General features: G+C 37.1%; 1 pseudogene; it reads left to right on the forward strand.

Moving 5' to 3' along the window:
* The first annotated feature begins 5,129 nt into the window (after positions 1-5,129).
* Positions 5,130-6,762, forward strand: part of LOC136037428 (large subunit ribosomal RNA) — a 4,529-nt pseudogene continuing 2,896 nt past the window's right edge.

The raw sequence follows: 6,762 nt of genomic DNA on the forward strand, positions 1-6,762 counted from the left end.
GATAATCATAAATTAATATTCATTGTATTATTATATTTTTGTATTCGTTTAGAAAGGCAGGACAATCTGTTGTTTGCAGCCAACACTTAGAGATTAAACTCAATATTTCATCTTAAATGAGAGTAACCTCCGTTGTAGATTAGTTTGAATAGTTAGTACCCAATTCACAATTAATTTTTAGTAAAGGCAGGATTTAGCTACCGCTATATTAATCCAACAACAATTTTTCAGGCAATCAGAAAATTCCATGAAAAATCTGATTCGCTCATATTAGGACCATCTAAATTTCTGTACTATAAAAAATGTCATTATGAACTTCCCTTAAGGGGGATTTAGCCAAGAATTTAAAACGCTGAAAGTCGTATTTATATCGGCATCTAATATAGACATTAAAACAAACCAGATTGAAAGTCTAACAAGCAAAAACGATTTCTCGAAGCCTAGATTGTCTTCCTTGGCCAGAAACGGATTCCATGTTATTTTGTATGATAAGGGTCATAATTATTTACACACTTTGTGAGACTTATCCATACCCCCCCCCCCCCATCCTTAAATAGCGTCTCTAGTTTGTTATTTTCTTAAGGGTGTATTGTTTGTAAGCGATTTGAAATGCAGTTACTATAAGTTTATGTGAGTTTATAATATGAGCTTCTGAATCTTATTTGAAATTCTATCCCAGTTCATCTTAGTCGGCATTGTATTTGACTTTTGAAATATTGTTTTGCTGTGTCCTCTTACTTGGTTTAATATACATTTTTCATTCTTCCTTTGATGCATCTCAAGAATTGATAGTTTGCGTTTAGGTCATTATGCAGTGACGTAACTAAAGTTTCTCAAATATGAGATGGTCTGCAGATAATTTGAAAACTACATGTGTCGGTCGTAGTCAGAAGGACAATTCGCTAGTTTTGAGTAATTCACAGGGGTAAAATACTTTCAAGTTCATTGATCTTTGGAAACAACTTCTAATTTGAAACCCAAGATATTCACGGTTTAGGCATATATATTCACCACAACCATTAACGATAAAATATTCACTGTTTAACACGGTAAGACCTATTCATAATGAGGTTTAGCTAACGCCAATATTCAGCCAGTGCGGTGCCATTAACTATTTTGGGGCAAAATTTTGTCAAATTTTATTTTAATCTTGTGTGTTTGGCCTTTAACCTTGACTATTCGCTTGCTTTATTCTATCCCCCCCCCTGCCATTAAAAATTACCCCACATTAGAAATTAAGCAGCCGCGGAGAAAGTATGACCAATAAATACAATGAAGAAAATGATAGATTTTGGAATAGTTTATCAATATTGCAAAAAGAAGTAAAGAATGCAATAAACCTAAGACGCGAGAAGAGAGTAAATATAGTCAAATAGTAATTTGAGTGCAAAAAGAACATAAATTACTTTCAGTGGGAGTAGAAGTAGGGCTAACTTGTGTACCTTGTAAAGACCAAAAGGTCATTTGCACCTTACAGAAAACAAAAACCTTAATAAAAAGTCCCCTACATATCTTACCACTGGAACCAAATTGGTCTTACCATCAAATACACCGGAAACAAATAATAGGTACACTAATTAGCAAAAGTTATATATATATATATATATATATATATATATATATATATATATATATATATATATATATATTATATATATATATATTACCTTGTATATACATCAGAATAGTTTTTGTATAAATCATAATAGTTTCAATCCCATATAAGCTCAATACAGAAAACAAAACGAATTTTTACTTTTTGAACATTAATAAAAACGAAGTTGCGGAGACTTATGGTATATGAAACTGTCAATCTAGATTTAAATTTATCCATTCTTTAGCGTTTGTTTATTTATCTTTCATTTTTTTTAAATTTGTTTATGTTATGACTACATAGACAAAACTCAGACCTCGAAATCAGAATTGTTTTCAGAAACACAAATGACGCTCTACGCCTTACAAGGCATAGGAGGGATGGCCCTAAACCTGTTTACAGTAATTTCACCTTGTTTTAAGTTTAACATGGTTATTCACTATAATTTCTTTGTGGTTGGTTATTCATTGTAAATAAATAACTTGTGGATAGAGGTCTCTGCAGAGCTGTGAAGTCGACGAACAACTTTACCACCGACTCTTGAAACTTTAGACACATTTTCTCTGGCTCCTAACATTTCCTTTAAAGAATTCAGAACTACAACTTAAATATTCCTGCTTATTAATGACAGAAAATACTTCTATCCTTAAGGTGCTCTTCTGTCTTTCCGAGGTATTGCAAACAGCAAGAGCAAGGAATTCTGTAAAAATTAAAATTCTTAAACTCATTTGTTTACCCTGATAAATTTGTGATCTACTTCGAGGGGAGGGGTCTAAAGAGGGTTATAGAGAGAGAGAATTTTATTAAATTCAACTTAAAAAAAAACAATATTATGCCCCAAGAAAGAGCAGATTTTGTAAGGCTTGGACAGTAACATATAAGGTAGGAGATAACAGAAGAGGCCACCCCAGCGTGAGAAAACTACAACAAAATACATACAAAAATCTAGTATCCATCCATCCCGACATCCAGGCATTTTTACTTCGGGACATTTTTACTAAATTAAGTTTATTACAATATGAGGAATTTGGTATATGATTGACAATATCTAATAGTTAAATGTGAAAATTTGAGCAATCCTGACGAGAAGGAGAAAAATACTACAGATACAAATTATGCAACTGGACTGATCTTTCTCTTAGGAAATCTTCATAAGCCAAATATAAATTCGAAATACGAAAAAAAACATTAAAGAAACGAAAAATTAAACAACATTAAACATTGAAACATCAAACGAAAAAAAAACATTACTAAATAAAGAAAAAGAGACAAGGATTAATCATATCTAAAATACAAGGCAGTCTAAAACAATAAACAGGGCTTGGGTAATTTGAAAAATGAAAAGGAGATGCATCAATACATCTGAGAAAATATAAGAGATGTATATAGAGAGATGATATAAGAGATGTATATAAAGATGTATCTGCATAAAATATGTAAGAGATGTATCTCTTATCTTTATATAAGAGATATATATAAAGAAAAATGTGAGTCACTAACTTCTTGGGTTTTCCTTTTTGTCTTTTTGCATAGTTGTAATGCAAGACTAAAGTTAATTGCACCTATGAATAATTAAAAAAATAGGCTATATTGACATTATTTCCACTAGCTTTCAGTTTTTCCATTGCCAAGGCAATAAAACTCATAACCTGTTCCTTTCGTACATGATGTATTGCTGAAGGGAGAGAGACTTTTACATCGGGTGCTGCAGTAAGTCCTTTTTGTAAAGTGAAATTGGATGGAGCAAGTGTTAATTTTACGTCCACCTTTATATTCGGTGGAAGCCATTGGGGTATATTAAATATCTCGTTATTTCTTTTCTAAACTAAATGTAATTCACTAGTTGTGAATTACATTGGATGGAATTACAGTTGCTGTAGTAAGTCCTTTTTGTAAAGTGAAATTGGATGGAGCAAGTGTTAATTTTACATCCACCTTAATATTCGGTGGAAGCCATTGGGGTATATTAAATATCTCGTGATTTATTTTCCCAACTAAATGTAATTCACTAGTTGTCACCACTCTAATTGCGTTCTTATGTCACTACCTGTCTCATATTCACATCAATTGGATGAACCTGTCAATTTCTTATAAGACTTTAGTGTGATGAACATAAACTGTATGTAGCTCGTTTAATTTGAGAGAATCTTGCTATTATCCACCAGTGTTCCCGTTATGTGGACACTTATTTGTAAAAATAAATTACTTAATACACAAATATCATAAGATATTCCACCAGCTATACTCAGCATTTCATTGTTAGATATTTTTTACTACAACATGGAAATATATAAATGTAGAAGACAAATCCAGGAAATAATCTTCATTGGAGTAAATTTTTTTAAATGGATATTGTCGAAGAGCGGTTGCTGTAGGCAGAATTATTCATAGTAACCATGTTTTACACTCGTATTAACGTTTTCTGCATTGAAAATATATAATTATGAAGTGATTGATGGATTGGATTCCTTGTGTGGTAGATATACCGTGTCAGTGTAGGGAAATTTTTTTTTTTGATATAACAAATTTCTCCCTTGATTCTTATGGTTTCTTCTTCTTTGCCATGAGGTTAGTGTCTTTTGTTACTGACCTGAGCTACTGAATAACGATGAAGTGTTTTTCACATTTATTTTTATATTTAAGAATTAACGACACTTCTTGACTACTATGGTCCCTGCGCCGGCCCTGCAGTGCATTCCTGCAGCGTGATTCAATCTCTGGGTCCCTTATTACCAAGCTAAGCTAAAATCCACTGCGCCACCAAAGAATATCCAACTGTGTAGAAATCCTTGCAATAACCTTTTCCACTTTGTAGAGATTCAAATCCATCCCCAAGAGATCCTGGACTGGACCTGAGATTCTCCTAAACATGTTTTTTAATCCTTCCCAGAGCCCCAATAGTGTTGTTTGGAGGATGCAAAATCTGCGGCAGCCAGTATAATATATTTTATAGACAAGGGTAAAACAGAGTGAAACAACTAGACAAATCAACTGTCAAGACCATAGCCTAATATTGATGAAAGACCTTTGTGACAGTTCATTCTGTGACCCATTTATCGTGGACAAAGGGTAGCAACATAGTAAAGAATATCAGAAAAAACGATTATGATTTCTCTGTTAGACATCTTGTTACTGAATGGGTCAAAAATGAAATGTAATCACGGTCAAAGCTTTTGTTCTTACTAAAATATCACCCAATTAAGTTCAGAGTTGCAAGTAGAAAGTGTTTACAGGGATATATTGAGGATGTTTTTGTGATCAAGGCCGTCCAGGGGGAGGGGTTGAGCCCCCCCCCCCCCAACAAAAAGTTTCATTTTGGGACACTACTGATACGGGAATTTCATATAGCTTCAGTTAAAATCGAAATTCAAAAGATGATATGAGATGATTAGGGTAAACAAGTATATGTTTGTAGGTAAATCAGTATATGTTTCTTATGTTTATATTGTTCTTGAAATTCCCTTTTTTTAGAGTTTTGATTACTATTAATCAGAATTCCTTCTTACTTACAGTTCATTGGCATGAAGGGTTTGGTATTTTACAGCTTATCCAAAGAAATAGGTTGCATCAAGTTCTAGAAGCCATTCAAAATATTCCAAATTCTTGAACAAGTGTTATAAAATTACCACAAAATAAATAATTGGTAAGTTAAATTGATGAAATAACGTAAAATAAAGTATTCCCTTGGAATTATATTGTACAATTGCTGTTTTAGGGTTACCTTATAGCTTAAAGACCAGTTTTTTTTTGCAGCGCTAATCAGGTGGTAAACTCCATCTAAGGCTAAATATGAATGTGAGACCAATAGAAGACAAGTACCGCGAGGGAAAGTTGAAAAGAACTCTGAAGAGAGAGTTAAACATTGCGTGAAATCCTCCAGGGGTTTAAAACGGAAGGACTTTCGAAGTTCGAGCCATCTTCGGGATCAGTGTCGTGGGTAGCGAGTGCTGTTGTGATGGGTTGAGGGCAGCCTCGGCTGTTCTCTGGTCATGTTGGTCATCTGTGTTGCTTACGGCGTGTATTCCTGGGTGGATTCGTAATCCGCACGCGGCTGGAACGGTGTCAAAGGACCCAGTGCTTTTGTTGCTTCGGCTTCAAGACGCTGGATTCCCGGCAACGATTCGGCCCGGCTTCTGTTGCTGGGAGCCCTTTTGTGGGTCTCCTGGGTGAGCGGAGAGTAGGCGAGTTCCTTCCGACCCGTCTTGAAACACGGACCAAGGAGTCTAACTTGTGTGCGAGTCGTAGGTCGATGAGAAGACCGATGGCGGAATGAAAGTTAAGGTATTGCTTGCAATGCTGATGGGAGATCCTTCTCCACTGGAGAGGGCGCATCCCAGGGGCGTCGTGATCCCGTTGCGGATGCGACGCACCTAGAGCACACATGATGGGACCCGAAAGATGGTGACCTATGCCTGGCCAGGTCGAAGTCAGGGGAAACCCTGATGGAGGACCGAAGCGATTCTGACGTGCAAATCGATCGTCGGAGCTTGGTATAGGGGCGAAAGACTAATCGAACCATCTAGTAGCTGGTTCCTCCCGAAGTTTCCCTCAGGATAGCTGGCACTCAAGCAAAGGAGACGGGAGTCTCATCCGGTAAAGCGAATGATTAGAGGCCTTGGGGCCGTAACGGCCTCAACCTATTCTCAAACTTTCAATGGGTGAGATGCCTTGCCGACCGTGGTGTTGTTAGCGGCAAGGATTTCGGATCCGAGTGCCCAGTGGGCCACTTTTGGTAAGCAGAACTGGCGCTGTGGGATGAACCAAATGTCCGGTTAAAGCGCCAAAACCAATGCATATTCCCGATCCCACGGAAAGGAGTTGGTTGCTCCAGACAGCAGGACGGTGGCCATGGAGGTCGGAAACCGCTTAGGAGTGTGTAACAACTCACCTGCCGAAGCAACTAGCCCTTAAAATGGGAGGCGCTTTAGCATTGTGCTGATACCGGACCGCCGGTCGCAGAGCTCGTCGATCCTTGGTGATCGTCGCTGACGCGCCGGTGAGTAGGGAGGTCGCACTGGTTGCGTTGAAGGGTTTGGGCGTGAGCCTACCTGGAGCGGCCAGTGGCGCAGATCTTGGTGGTAGTAGCAAATACTCGAGAGAGATCCTTGAGGCCTGACGTGGGGAAGGGTTCCATGTGAACAGTGGTTGGACATGGGTCAGTCGGTCCT

The sequence above is a fragment of the Artemia franciscana genome, chromosome 16, assembly GCF_032884065.1.
Source record: "Artemia franciscana chromosome 16, ASM3288406v1, whole genome shotgun sequence".
NCBI lineage: Eukaryota > Metazoa > Arthropoda > Branchiopoda > Anostraca > Artemiidae > Artemia > Artemia franciscana.